General features: G+C 32.5%; 1 pseudogene across 1 annotated transcript; it reads right to left on the bottom strand.

Annotated features, from left to right (window-relative positions):
* Positions 1–1,303: 1,303 nt before the first annotated feature.
* LOC18595638 (leucine-rich repeat receptor protein kinase HPCA1-like) lies at positions 1,304–13,682 on the bottom strand (annotated as a pseudogene). Its single transcript, XR_016027070.1, has 19 exons — positions 12,828–13,682; positions 12,190–12,310; positions 12,021–12,092; positions 11,562–11,636; positions 11,396–11,467; positions 10,987–11,148; positions 10,816–10,890; positions 10,368–10,439; positions 10,186–10,257; positions 10,011–10,079; positions 9,722–9,796; positions 9,414–9,485; positions 9,142–9,279; positions 8,473–8,963; positions 8,226–8,381; positions 7,998–8,134; positions 3,175–3,394; positions 2,510–2,745; positions 1,304–1,930 (listed from the first exon to the last, which is right to left on the bottom strand). The product of XR_016027070.1 is annotated as a leucine-rich repeat receptor protein kinase HPCA1-like (transcript).
* Between the last annotated feature and the right edge of the window lie 2,498 nt (positions 13,683–16,180).

Raw genomic sequence — 16,180 nt, forward strand, 5'->3', positions numbered from 1 at the left:
ATTCTTGCCTCTCTCCTTTGTTAAACCTCCACCCACCACTAAAACTTGGCAATAGTGATGGTAGCAATGGCTTTAAGGTCAAATGTGATGTTCCCTTGCTAGATTCAACCAAGGAAGCAACACATCTACGTCCATGGCCAAATCCACGTGATCGAATTTGGCTCTTAACAACCATATCTGGCCAAGGGAAGCATCGATCTAACACCCTAATGGTCGCGACCAACACCAGGTTAGCGCTTCAATGTTGTTGGTGATTTCTCAAATAGTCGGCGATGGACAAGAGAAAAGAAAAGAAAAATAAGAAAATGAGAATAAAAAAGGAAAAATGAATACAAAGAAAAATAAAAATTTTTTTAAAAAATATGCTAATAATTTAATAATAAATGATTAGATTATTAATATTTTAAATCTTCAATGAAATTAGAAATTAAAAGATTAAAAAGTGAAAAATGCAAATAAAGAAAAAAATAAGAAGAAATTAAAAAAGAATGGTGAAAAAGGTTGTCTTCATATGGACTCAATGGTCTAAGGTCTTTATTAGTAGGAATTAGAGATTGATATAACTTAAGGTGACGTTTGGTACTTTACAATGTAATATTATTGTAAGTAATATGATTGCAAACAATGTGATTACAAGGAAGATAATATTGTAATTTTTTATATATAAGTAAAGTAATAATTAAAATACAGAGAAGATAACATTACAACGTTTAATTTACAAGTACAATGCTAGAAATGTAATGTCAATTTTCAAAATTATCCATATCTTTTAAAATGCAAGTTTAATATACTTGTATTTTTATTATTAATTTTTATATAATATCATCTTTTACATATATTTTTAATATGCTATATTTTATTTTTATTATAGTATTATATATTTTATTTTCTTTTTTGAATATAATTTTCTATATTGTATGTTATATTTTAATTTCTTTTTCCTTTAAAAGACTATAAATTTTATTGATAGTCACCATAACTATTGAAAATAATAAAAAGACATCCTCGAAATCTATATAAAAAAACAAATTATAACATTATAAATTGTTTTTATCAAAGTAACACAGTTGAAAGATAAAAATATCTTTAATAACATTATAAAGTATAATGCAATCTGATTGCAGTGATTTTGGATTGTAATCACATTACATGCATTGGCTATAATGTAATTGCATTGTAATATTACATTACGGTGATTTACTACAAAACAAATACTGTAATATAATTTAATTGGACACAAGGAATGTACTCTTATTTCCCTCGTACCAAACGCTATCTAAATATAATAATATGCTAAAACATGTTGTGTCTTTGTAATCAATTCTTCTATTTACCTATTTACATATACAGAATTCATTATAATTACAGTTTCATCATAATATGCAACAAACAACAAAAAGATCAGACATAAGACATAAATAATACAAAGAAGAAAAAGAAAAGTAGCAAAATAACTCTCACTGTGGCTCTATCTTGGAGCTGGGAAGGCCCCACTATAAGCAGAAGAGTCATCACTGTATGGATGGAGTGAACCTCCCTTAGTTGCTTCCTCATAAGTTGCTGAACTGGATGCTGATTCAACATTGGGATTCATGCCAGCGAGCTGCATAATGTTTTCAATCTCTTTTACCACTTCACTCATTGTAGGCCTGTCAGCTCCTGATTCTTCTACACAACTCATTGCTAGGTCCACAAACATTTCCAAGCCTTTGGGTGTTGCAGCGAAGCCAATGGATGCGTCAAGAATCTCTTGGAGATTATATAAACTTTTTGTTTTATCCATTGCTAGTCTCACCTCTCTTACAATATATTTCCCTCGCTCTATTGGTTTTCTTGCAGTTACTATCTCCAACATCAGCACTCCAAAGCTATAAACATCACTCTTCTCAGTCAACTGCTGGGTCATAAAATATTCAGGATCCAAGTAACCCTACAACAGTAAGAAAAAACATTCTTAAGACAGCACATACTATAAGCATAGTAAACGCCTTACGCAATAGTCTTAACAAATCTTTTAACCACTTCCCCTTCTCTTTTTCTTATGAAATTTATTAAACTCAAATCCAGTTAAGTTATAATTGTAGTAATTGTTGCATTTTTCTTTTGAAATATCCATAATCATGCATGCATATTATAGACATTTGACATAGTGGTATGTAAGGTGACTCCACTTTGGACGTAAGAGGATTAGACATTTTTTAATGTCAGATAATTCTCCTCTCCCTTGACAATTTTTAACCATTCCTCATTGGCCCCTTCAGAAAAGTAAGATTCGTCTAGAAAATTATTATGTTTCATGTACTAAAACTACTATGATTACAGTAGATGCTTAAGTGTATAAATGAATTAAAAGTTCATCATCTATAAAGGGGTGGGCGGGCGAAGGGGAGAGAATACTAGTTACTATGGAAAGAAAATAAACTAAAGCATCAATTACAAAAAGGAGAGCAGGGTTCTACCATTTAAAAGGCTGAATTATTCTCTTGAGTAGGTGTATGGAGTAACTCACCATTGTACCTTTAACTTGAGTGGTAACATGACCCCTTTCACTGTCACCCATAGGTTTAGAGAGACCAAAATCAGCAACTTTAGCATTTAAGCGTTCGTCTAATAAGATGTTAGAGGACTTGATGTCCCTATGAATGATGGGAGGATTTGCAAGCTTGTGAAGATATGCCAAACCTCTAGCTGCACCAAGGGCTATTTTAAGTCGCCTGGTCCAGTCCATGCGGATTCCCGACTTCCCTAAATTTTTAGAATGTTATTTTCCAAAGAAGCAAAACATAAGTGAAGTAAAAGATAGCTTGTTAAACAATAACACGGGAAATTAACAAGTAAAATCATTCATTAGGGATAATGATAAATGCTTTCCTGTAGTGAGCTAAAAATGTGATTCTTTGTTAGGAAGGTCTTATATAGGACATGAGAGTGATAGATGCCTGGAAAGTCAAAGCTAAAGACAGAATAAAGCAATAATGTTAAGTTCTCTTCCTCTTATAGACTAGTAGTGTAGTGTAGGCTTATCAAATATTCTATTTCATTTCTTGGTACAGTTAAGGGCATTGTTTGATAAAAAGCAATATGGTTAGGTAGTGAAGAACTGTAAAATACCATTTAATTATTGATAGTGTCACTCATTTTGGATGAATAAAGTGAGCAAACAGAGGAAAATACCTGACAGGCTGTCACTTAGAGAGCCATTAGGAACATACTCATATATTAGCATTTGTTCACCTCGTTCAAAGCAAAATCCCAATAGACTGACAACATTTTTATGATGAACTCTTGATAGAAGCTCAATTTCTGTTTTGAATTCGAGCCCACCCTGCACAGATCCTTGCTGAGCTCGTTTTATGGCAATAAGTTCCCCTGTGGGTAGAGTTCCTTTATAAACCTGTAATTAAAGGCATTCAAAATTATTTGGAAAAATAATTTTAAAAATCACCATGACCATGCTAAAGAGATCCCTGTCAGCAACAGACATAGTTAGAGACAGAACAAACTAAAACACGGATGAGTAGGAGCAAGGGTTGGAAAATAAATCCAATCATAGTCTTGTTAATCACTTGGTCTATTCCAAAAGTTTGCAAATCATGGGATGTGTTAGTAATACGCACATTAATATAGTATCATTGCATTGTGTGGTTGAGATAACTTTAATGCATCAAAATTCATATGAACACATCATAGCAAAAAAGGTATGCATAAATTATCTAATATGTGCATCTAGCCTACAATATGCTGATTGGCTACCATCTACTTGCAATAATGTTTACCTAATGGCGAAAGAAGGACGAGTGTTTTATGTCAACATAGACATATAGTGTGATGCATAAGTTGTTTAGACATGCACAAGCGCAAACTGCAGTAAACATCTTACATATGCCATATATGGATCACAGTCAACTATTCCAGTTGACATTTTAACTATGTAAGCAAACACATTTTACATGTTCTTGAAGAACACAAATGTACAAATGCAGTTACTTTTGTTTTTTGTTATTATCTCTTTCTATACGTCAAATAATTCACTGTATGGTTATGATCTCTTTTTTTCCCTTTAATTCCTTGTATAATAACATTGTAATCTACTTAAAACTTCCCTTCTTTAAAGTATAAAGTTGAATGCAAACACAGTGTGCAAAGGGGGATAGTGCTAGGGATGCCGCAAATGGAAGCACAAATAAAAAGACAAGTTTATTTCAGATACATAGTTATCCATATTTTTGAAAACCATGCATTTAAACATGTGCCTGTTTTACCACATTATCTGTTGCCTCGACCACCACTCGTCTGCAATAACTTACAAATTTCAATCTGTCTTGCAAGGGCGAAACTAGAGCATTTTCAAAGAGGGGCCAAACAAAAAGAAACATTAAACAGTTAAAGAGAATTTTATATATAATTTAATTGTCACTCATCTAAAAAATTAAATAAAATTCAAAAAACAATGGACATAAAAAAATACATATTAACAGTAATGATGATGTCATTTATATATATGACTGAATAAAACTATAAAAGGAGTCTCTCTCACTCTTTAAGCATAAGAGTGGAAGAGAAAATAATTTTTTGAACTCAAATGAATTCTTTCTTTACTTTGTGTTTTCTAGCTCTCCTCTTATTTTTTATTTGTCTCTTAAATTGATAATTAACATATTGGGTTATTAGATTGAACTATTTAGATATAATATGTTATGATAGCCTATTATGTGAGACTGTTAAGATATAATATGTTATGATAGGCTTACATTTATATTAAACCTTAATGGGTTTGGATTAGTTGACTCACTTTTATTTTTTATTTTTAAATTTGATAGGCTTAACATGTTAGCTTAGAATTTATTTGTTGGGATTAACTAACAATATGCTAACCATAATGACTGTAATTTTATCAAACAATTTGAAGAATAAAACCAATTATTAAATAAAAAAATTATTTTGAGAGCCATTAAATATATATAATAATTAAAATTGTATTAAAAAATATAATTATTTCATTCTATTAATTTGCATGTATATCCTTGTTGTTTAAAGTTTGCAATATACATGCTAGAATGAATTAGTTATTTAGACTAAGAAATGATATATTGATGAAATTCTAAGCAACAGTGCAACATTACAACTTATATTTGCGAATTATATAATAATTTATTTATTTATAAATATTAAAATTATAGAAAATAAAATCCACTTAACAAAAAAAATGACAAGTAGAAGATAGAATTCACATATGACATAACAAAAAAAAATGATTGATGGTTTGTAGAAATTTATGAAAGAAAATCTATAGTGATTTGAAACATATGAGTAAATAAAATAAAAATTAAAAATTAAATAAATATAAATAATAATAATAATAATATAAATTGAAAGAAAAAATTAAAAAAAAAACTTTAAAACTGAGTCAAGCCTATAAAATTATTTTGTTATTTTTTATTTGTATTAATTATTAAATAAAAAATTATTTTGGGAGGGCTATTAAGAAAATTTATAAAAAATTTATATATTATGTAAAAAAATTTAAAAGTTTGGGAGGGCCATCCTCTAGGAGGCTCCGCCTTTAAGTAGCATTTGGTACTTTACAATGTAATGTGATTGCAGGTAATGTGATTGCAAGCAATGTGATTGTAGGGAAGATAACATTGTAGTTTTTTGTATATAAGTAATGTAATGATTAAAATGCAACGAAGATAACATTGCAGTATTTGTTTTACAAGTACTTTACAGGTTATGTAATGTTAATTTTCAAAACTACCCTTATATATCAAAATACAAGTTTAACATGTATTTTTTTATTGTTAATTTTTATATGATGTCATTTTTAAATATATTTTTAATTAAATATAATTTATTTTTCATTTCATATTACAAGAATATATTTTATTTTTATTTTTAATATAATTTCTTATATTTTATATTTATTTTAAATTTTTTCTTTAGAAGATAATATTTTATTTTTATTTCTTAATACGTTTTATATGTATACATTAATGTGATAGCTTCCTACTATCAATTGCAATGGTTTCCTACCATCAAGACCAATTTTACCCTAAACAAATAAAAAAAATGGGAGGTCAAATCTTAAAAAAAAAGGCAAAAAAAGAATAAAAATTCAAATTTAGGGCTAAAATGAGGTTTTTTGGGGTCAAAACGGTGACAAACTGCCTCAGGTTGTTTGTCAGCGCGTAGATCTCGAAAGTTACATGGATTCAAAAAAAAAATCACCCTGATCGGACAACCGAGCACAAAGTTACGACCTTTTAAAGTTGAGACCACTTTGTGACCAAAAACAATCAAAACATTGTAACCTCTTTTAATTTAAATGCAACGTTGGGTTTAGGCCCACCCAAGAGTCCTCATAAGAGCAAAATGAACTAGAAGAATGAGGGGACTAAGCCCTCTACGAGAAACCAACCGAGCTCCTACAAATTTTCCAAAAAAAAAAAATTCCTATCCAAAGACCCAACCTTAAAAAAAGGTAGAAACAAAAACACAAGGCTCCTTCCTTGATAAACCAACGTACTAACCAGTTGGATTGCAAGCCGTCCACAAAAACATATAACATTCTTTATTAACTAGTCACGCAATGCCTTACTAACAAGTCACGCAATGCCTTAATAACAAATCACGCAATGACTATCAACTAGTCATGCAATGCCTTATAAAAAACTAATCACGTAATTTTCAAAGTAAGTCATGCAATTCTCAAAGTAAGTCACGCAATTCTCAAAAAAAGTCACGCAATACCTTATCAAAAACTAGTCATGCAATGCCTTATCAAAAACAAGTCACACAATTCCTAAAGTCAGTCAAACAATTCCCAAAGGAAGACACGTAATGCCTTATCAGAAACTAGTCACACAATACTTTATCAAAAACTAGTCATGCAATACCTATCAACTAGTCATACAATACCTTATCAGAAACTAGTCACGTAATACTTTATCAAAAACTAATCACGTAATGTCCAAAGTCAGTCACGCAATGCCTATCAACTAATCACGTAATGTTTTATCATAAACTAGTCACGCAATGACTTATTAGAAACTGTCACACAATGACTATCAAAAACTAGTCATGCAATATCCAAAGTCAGTCGTGCAATGCCTTATCAAAAACCAAGCACAAAGAAGGTGGCCATGTCTTGACGGTATCATGGATTTGGCAATGCTAGGTACGAGTTCTGCTGCTTTCAGCATTTCTAATTGGATAGAACTTGAAAACTATTTGATTACCCATATTTTGTTGAGGGAATAAAAACCAAAAATTGCAACACCAAAAATTACAACCAAACACGCAGCGTTTTATTTCGTCACAATTACCTGTGCCTCTTGTTGAAGATTATTAAGGGTCAAATTGTTTTAGTGATAAATCCTAAAATATAAATATGAAGAAAACCCAAATTAACAGAAAAAAATCAGATTAAAAAATACAATAAGAAGATAAAAAAAGGAGAAAGAAAAAGAAGAATGAGAGATTTCAACCCACAATTTCAGAAGATGAAAAAGCAGAGCTAGAAGAAGAAAGAGCGACTTTAGCAAAATGGAGAAGAAGCAACAGACCCTCAACCCCAAAAACGATGCTTTGCTTCTAATTGTGAGTAATTTTTTTAAAAGATAATAGGTAAAAATGTCCTTAAAGACATTACAGAGTGCAATATAATGTGATTGGTTTTGGACTGCAATCACATTACATCCATTGGCTAGAATGTGATTGCATTGCAATCTTACGTTACAGTGGTCTGTTACAAAACAAACACTGCAATGTAATCTAATTGGACACATTACAGAAAATGTGACTTTACATCCCTTATACCAAACGCGACCTTAGTGTCTTGCTGCAGTCAGGCATTAGTTCAAACCAGCAACAAGACATGGAGTTGTGCAAATGAGACCACCTCTATGTGGCCAACGTGCCAAAAGGATGCATGTTTTTGGTGAGCACACTTACGCACGCACATGCAATAGAGAGAGAGAATGAGAGTCAAAATTAACCTTTCCATAACTCCCCGATCCAATATCATTGGCTTCTGAAAAATTGTTTGTGTATTTCTTAAGCTCTTCAAAAGAGAAGCACCTTGCTCCTTTTAACTGAGGTATGCTACCACTGCTCTTCTTAGAATCCCAGTGTGCTGTGTTTTTACAGTAGAGAATCAATCATAAGCCCCAGATATTCCATACAATCAACTTGAAAAGGCTGAGTAAATGAAATGCTTATCATACCAAAAGGATTGCTCTCTTTGGTTGCTCTTTCTGCTCTCTTCTTCTGACGATAAGCATAAGTCCCAGCGAGCACTAATAGTAAAAGCAGCAATGAAGCACCAGCTGCTGCTCCTATTTTGATGGCAATGCTAGATTTTTTTGAGTTGGCAGGTTCGTCTGGATGAAAACACACATACTTAGAAAAAGATGAATCTAAATAAACAGAGAAATTTACAAATTCATTTTACTTCTATTCTATAAGAATTACCAGAAAAGTGCTCATAATTGTCACCAATAAAAGTATAAGGTCCAAAGAGCTCTCTAGGAGCCCTGAAAGTCGGGTTGCTAAGTACAAATGCAATCATAAAAATTCCGGTTCTATTGAAACTGCTTTGGCCATACGGAAATACAGCAAGGTCCAATAGATGATATTCAAATAAATCCATTCTTGGATCACTTAGTGAAACAGAATCCACTGGAAGTTGATGGGACTGGAAGAACTGCATCAATTGCCGCTTTAGAATTTCATATGGAGTTGAGGTTCTAAAGTCTGAGAAGGAAATGCCTCCGAAGAGTAGTGTTCCTGTATATGGATGTGCACATTTGCATGTGGGGCTCGAAATTTGATCTGAACTGCATGAAACAGGCAGACAGTTCTTTGAAGGGGGGGTTGAATACAAAGGCCCAGAATTTGATTGGGGAAGTTTGCAGTAAGTGCTTCTTGTTTCTGTGGCCGTACATACTGGATTATCCACAAGTCTGTAGAAATTGGTAAAAAGAGCTTCAGTGATGTTTAAAACACTAATAATTTTAACATTAACTAGATGTATCTGCGGGCAATTTAACTTACAACGAGTATGAGAATCCAGGCCTACTTATTCAGCAAAATAGAAACGAAAAAACATGTCCAGAAAAATGTTAAAGAATTCTGGCTTACATTATGTCAAATTTGTATGATCTGCGTCCGTCATCGAAACCAGTAATGGAATTGTACTGCAAATCTATGGTTTTCAGCTGGTTGCTAAAGCTTGGCCCAATCTCCAAGGTACCATTAAGTTGGTTGCCTTTTAGTACCCTGTCAACAAAATAACAGCGAAAGGGGGCAAAAATCTAACTATCATATCCAAATTGTGACAACTATGTGACATTTTTTATTTGGATCCATATTTTTCAGTACAAATGGTGCTACATAAGGTCAAGTTTACTCACACAGTCTGCAAATTTGGAAGCTCAAAGATTGAGGCAGGAACTTGACCTCGAAGTTGTGTATGTTCCATCCTTCTGCCATACAAATAAATTGATTATTCTGCTGTCTACATAAAAATACCTGTGAGAAAGAAGATATACAGACAGAAGTACTTATGATATTAAAGAATGATGGTCCTCGGCTAAGTCGAATGGTAGAAAAAGGACTTTGGTCCTACGGTTATAACAGTTACGAGATTTCAATGTTCAGTTTAATTTCATGTTCCTGTGTTGGTACAGAAGGAACAAGAGAGAGAGAAAAAGGAAAATACAATGTTGTTAAGGCTCGCAGGGCTGGAAACCATGAAGGAACATCTGCTAAATCAAAACTATTATTACCCAAGTATCTGCACAATCATGTAAGAGAACAAAGATTAGTAATGACAATAAAATTGCGTACGGTTACTAAACAAGATAGCCATGATGAGCAGCATTTCACTTGGATACACACAAAAATACACAAGGAACATGAATAAGAAAACAGGGGCAACCAAATGTGGTTTGAGAAGACTAAAGAATGATTATATTATGGGTAGAGTTACTAAAGCATTTCTTACTTACAAGGTGTTCAAACTGTTCATGCCGGTAAGGTCAGGCAGAGGGCCGGTCAGTTTATTGTTGGACAAAAACCTGAAAATCAACACCAAATGCTCTTCATTAAGAGAAGATAATAGTTTCCTTCCCTCCTAGAAAAACAAGTGCAGAAGACTATCAGCCTTTTCTGTTCATAGCTTACAAATATTGAACTCTTGAAAGGTTGTTGAGATTCAAAGGAAGATGCCCATTTAGTGAATTGTTGTCAAAGCGTCTGTAGCCAAAACAATAAATTCATCTCTCATCATCAAAAACCCTGTAGAAATTCACTTACAGCAAAAACTTCAACAAGAGTTCACTGTAGTACTTGATCTAGATACTCACACCACTTCCAGAGTTTGCACAAGTCCAAGGGTGGAAGGAAGACTTCCAGTAAGTTCGTTGCTTTCAAATAGCCTACCAGAGAGAGAGGAAAACGAAATGTAACAAATCTACAAAAATTCATGCTGTTATTTCTTGAATTTCATCACATTACAGCAAAGATTAGGAGGAAGGAGCTTGCAGACAAATTTGGAATTCTTTAAAATAAAATAAGAGAAAGAATTCAGAGTCTCTCTCTTTCAGAAGGGTGGCTTAAGATACAAAGAAGAAGCACCCTCTTATACAGGCTGTTAAAGGTTAAGAGAAAAATCATTATTTAGAGATGAAATTCGTTATATTTATGCACCTTTCCTGTAGTTTAGAATACAATGTGCCTTTTGCAAAGCACATTCTAGGTAAGTCAAGAAATATATTGCAAAACCTACTTGATAGAAAACTGAATGAAACTTACAAATGTATAAGAGTCATATCTGAGCTGAAAAGTTGAAATGGAATTTGGCCAGAGAGTTTATTCTTTCCGAAATGGCTGTGGATGATGGAGAACATCATTACTATGAGGAGAATATAACCATTGCAAGAAAAGAATCAAAACAAACGTAAACTACAACGAAATTCGACATACAAGTGTTGGGTATGAATCAACATGTCAAGCCCTGGTGTAGATACATTTGAAACTGGAATTGGTCCTTCTAGCTGGTTGTCGGCCAGATCTAACCAAACAAGATTTGATAGTTTACCAATGGACGGTGGAATACGTCCAGTGAAGCCATTAGAATTTAGGGATCTGCAGGCAATATAGGCCAGCATGAAAGAAGTACTCTGATTGAAAGAGGTAAAAGAATAACAAGTAGAAATAGTGAAGCCAAAACAACATACAACCCACGATCATGGAGCCTAAAACCGAAGTTTTATTGGATACTAATGTAATGCCCTTCACTTAATAGTCATACATGGCAAATCACCAGAATCCAAATGGAATTGCATGTTTGTTAGTCACTGCAGGGAATAAGCATTAAAGGTCAAATTCTTACAGGAACCTCAGCTGCGAAAGAGATCCTATTGAATCGGGAATTGGACCATTGAAACCACAACCAACCAAGATTCTGCGATATTATACAAAGAAAAGAGGTCTTTTAAGGGAATTGCAGAACAAATTTGCTTCCAGGTGATGCTTTGGCAGGAAATGGATCTACTTACAAGTTTGTTAGATTCTTTAAATTCCCAATCGATGCTGGAAGAGATCCTGTGAGACCTTGGTTGTAGGATAGATCCCTGAAAAAAGAAGCCACATCAGAGATGTTATAATAACTATGGTAACGATTGCCACTAACTAAAAATTGATAAATTATTTATTGAAAGAAATTAAAGAAACGAATTCTTTTTTATTTATAGCTCTACCAGGATTAACATATCCCTTGTATTCAAAGAGCAAACCTTTAGATACCTGAACATTGAAGTCTCCCAAGAACAATAATAACAAATAAAAATAATTTAAAAAGAAGAAGAAAAAGATACACAAGTGCTGCAATACTCAAAAAGCTAACATTTACATGTTGAAAAGAAAAAAAAAAATTGTTTAGAAGGATGGTTCAGACAAACTAGCTGCAAAATGACCTCCATGAAGAACAGAGGGAGACAGTGGGCAAAAGGACCTACACTTGCTGTAATTCAGATAAGGTCGAAATGTCTCCTGACAGCCGTCCTACTAAGTTCATGCTTGGCAATATTCTGAAATAGATAATTGTTAGATAAGATCCCAAAGCTGGAAGAACCAAACTAAGCAATCTTTCATGCACATTAAAAGGTAGAAGCACCAACAACTTACATTGAGGTCACACGTGAATCAGTGCAACTAATTCCAACCCAGCCATCACCACAAGGGTCCCCACCCACCCAACTGGGAGGTACATTTTCCCACTCAGCCACGAGAGATTTTAGAGCAGTAGCTGCAGAAGAATTGGACAAAAGTTTCCCTTGATCAGAAATCAAAGCTGAATTCTAAGGTAGCATTTCCGTAGCATTTAAAATAGCCCTTGAATTTGACCGTGGTATAGGCACCTTCTGATAGTGGATTTCTTTAAAGGGTTGACCCCAGACCAAGTAACTAATAGCTACAAGCATTTTAGAGTCAAGATGATGAGACCATCCTGATAAAATTAGCAGAATTCTTCCTTCGAAAAGACTTGACTAGTGTTCAATATTCAGTTCTTAGTAGGCAAGTTCATTTTTGCAAACACAGGAAGAATAATATCGGTATTTAGAAAAATAAAGGTAGATCAGATATTCTCGTCAGCTCAACTTAACTACTAAAATACATGTTATATGTGAGAATGTGCAATCTTCAAGCACATATCACCTTTGCAATAAGTTAAGAAACTTAGATAGCATTTTTATAAGCAAACATATTTTCTCCAAAGTAAAGCTAAAGAATAACAAAATTATAATAATTAGAGGCAAACGTACAATCACCAAAATCAGTTGTAGGTGCTACGATATAGATTTGAATAAAAACAACTAGCAAAAGTGACCAAATGGCTGAACCCATTAGTGAGATAAACCAAAGGTTTCAGATTCTGGGGCTGAAGAGCTCACAAGTATTTCTGTTCTGTTTCTAATTTTGCATAAAACAGAATACCCATTTTACATCAACCAGTAACCAACACGAAAGAAAGCATCCAACTTAGAAACATTCGTCTAAGTTGTGCAGTCATATTCGTCTCCAGGAAGTCCTTCTCAAAGAAACATTCAAACCAAGAAAACAGCATAGACATAGTAGCCATGACATACTCGGGCAGTCTGGTCCTATTCAGTATCATATTCAACGTCCTTAACTCACGGTTGGTTATTAATGGAAAAGACAAAAAAATAGAAAAGAAAAGAAGAAAATGAAAGATTTTGGAAGACGTGATAATCTTCTTTGAAACTTTGGAGAGCTTAAAAATGAAATTTGGCACCTTTGCTTCCAATTCAGGGGTTATATTTTAGAAATGCAAGCGAAACGGACGTGTGTTAGGCTGCTTTTGTTGATCTAAAAGGATAATTCAAGGGGAAATTAGGCACCCATCCGCTGTGTTTTCCCAATTTAAACACAATCTTCTGAATGGATGAGATCAAAATTCCAGTTGAAACGGTTTGATTGGACAATTAAAAAAAAATCAGCCAATCATAATCCCATTTTGTTCTTGTTGTCATCTTCTTATTTTCACAAACCAGCAACTCTCCATTTTGTAGCAAATGCCTCCGATTGTCACGACCGTCAAACCTCAGAGCTTTCAAGGTTCAAGGCTCCAACGTCCCTCACGAGCCGCTGCCAGTCCATTCGTTTTTTCTCTTTTCTAATTTCCCACCGCCCTCACGGTAGCTTTGATTTTTTTCTTACCCAATTCTTGTTTTTCCTTTTCTTTATTGAGAAAAATTGCAATCAAGTGTGTCATATTTTATACAATAAAAGCTATTTGACTTTTGAGGTACCAGGGGCAACCTGTCTCTAACATACTTAAAAGTTTAAAAAAGACTTTTGGACTTGATCAAATGTTAATTTTAGAGTTTAAAATTATTTATGTGAGTTATAAAGATATGAATTTTACACAAATTGTATGCATGAGTATTTTATATTTAGTTCACCTATAACGCGTGAATCATACTCTAGTATAACTAACAGAAAGGATCGACACTAGATCCTAAGGGATGCCATTAGTAGTCTATAAAAAGCATAAATTCAAGTCTTATGAAAGTATTCTTTCATGTTACAGTAACTTGTTATGCGGACCTTACTACACCATTTTCTTTTGATGTTATATTATGGTTCGTAATCAATTTTATGAGATTTCTCGTATAAAGTATACAATATAATAATAATTATAGAACATATCATTCATGTTATAAGCAATTTTGTATTTTATAAAAATTTTAAATTTAATCTTTATACAATAACTTTGAAAAATCAAGTCTATATATCTTTAAATTTATCAATATCAATTTAATTATTAGCATCATTAAAATTTTTAGGTTAAAATTGATGCGTAATTTTGATTATGATAACCTAACATTAATTATGTTAATGTGACCTATACTTAACTTTTGAAACCCAAAATATCTGTATGCAGTTTTAATGTATCACTCGTGAATGGCATGCAATCAATTGCTTTATTCTCCTCACCAAGTTATATCCCCACTATCTATCAATCATTTTATCTGTTATAGCCTTTACAACATCAAAATTAATTATTTCAATGCAAAATTTGAACTATACCAGATCAGTTGCATGACTCCTGATATCAACTTAAGAAGCCATTAAAACAAAAGGCAACCCATGGCCAATAGCTTCACATATGTTATGCTAGACATAAAAAAATCTATGATTTTAGCAAGTTTGAACCTCATGTATGTTATATGTGTTATGGGGAATATTTCACGTCATAAATTCCACTTGCTGCACTAGCATTAATGTTAGTAGCAAGTTGTTCTTTTGTCATATTTTTGTCCTTTGTTCTCCAATGGAGAGGCCTTGAATTGTCCAAAGTTACCTACACAAAGATAATAAAGAAATGGTAAATTATTTTTTTTTTCCCACCTTTGTTCTCCAATTCCAAGGCCTTGAATTATCAAAAGTGGCCTACACAAAGACAATAAAAGAAGTTAATAAATGAGTATATGCCGTACACAATTTCAATGAAATAAGAGTCTTACAAGTTCGTTTCTCTTTAGACATCCTTGCTTGTTGTGGCCATCTTGAAGATAGTAAACACCTGCCATTTTTACTCTTAACGCTTCAATGTTGGGTTTTAGTCTTTCTTTCGGTGTTTCCCTCTTTCTTTTCTTGATAAACCTACGAAGCATCCTTTTTACCAAAAGAGGCAAAATTGTTTCATTTACGATTTTGGGCTAAGTCATCCTTCATTTGACGTGGTTCAACATGTTTTTGTATGCACACAAATAAGTTTTCTTTTTGAACTACGAAGAAAAATAATCAAGAGGGTTTAAGTCATTATATATAATCGCACTCATAACTTCTGACAAGGTACTCCATTTATGTCCAACCTTTTACATGTACATGAATGTTGTCATAACATCATAGTGGAACTCTCCCTTCCTTGTTTTAATAAATTGTCTCAATAAACTTTGTTAACTTTATTAGCTCAAAAATCATTATAATTTTAAAATGACAGAATGATCAAATTTGCTTGAACCTATTTGAGTGATCTTTGATTAATTCTTTAAGTTACTAGATTCTCATTGTAGATACTATAGTTTCACATATAGGTAGTTAATATTTATGATTATATGAATTTTCGTTTTCTTATTTGTTTTATTTTATTTTTATTATTGCTACTTTATCTTCCATGTTTTATTTATTTATTTATTTGTCTTTCTTGTTTCGTTACTTTATTTTATAGTTAGAGTTAATTAAAAGTCCAGTGAACTTCGAAGTTTCAAGCCTAGTTCTAGTATTATAAACCTATTTGGGCCATGGTAATGTTGGACTAGTATTGGAGTCATTGGGCCCAATGATTGAGCCTGTTATTGGCAAACAGACCCAAGTAATAAAACTTGAATTAAAACAGATCAATTGTCTCAATAAACTTTATTAGCTTTATCAGCTCAAAAATCATTATAATTTTAAAATGACAAAAATGATTAAATTTGCTTGAACCTATTTAACTATAGTTTCACATATAAGTAGTTAATATTTATGTTTATATGAATTTTCGTTTTCTTATTTGTTTTATTTTATTTTTATTATTGTTACTTTATCTTTCATGTTTTATTTATTTATTTATTTGTCTTTCTTGTTTCATTACTTTATTTTATAGTTA

Source organism: Theobroma cacao, chromosome 6 (assembly GCF_053813885.1).
Source record: "Theobroma cacao isolate CCN51 chromosome 6, ASM5381388v1, whole genome shotgun sequence".
Classification (NCBI taxonomy): Eukaryota; Viridiplantae; Streptophyta; class Magnoliopsida; order Malvales; family Malvaceae; genus Theobroma; species Theobroma cacao.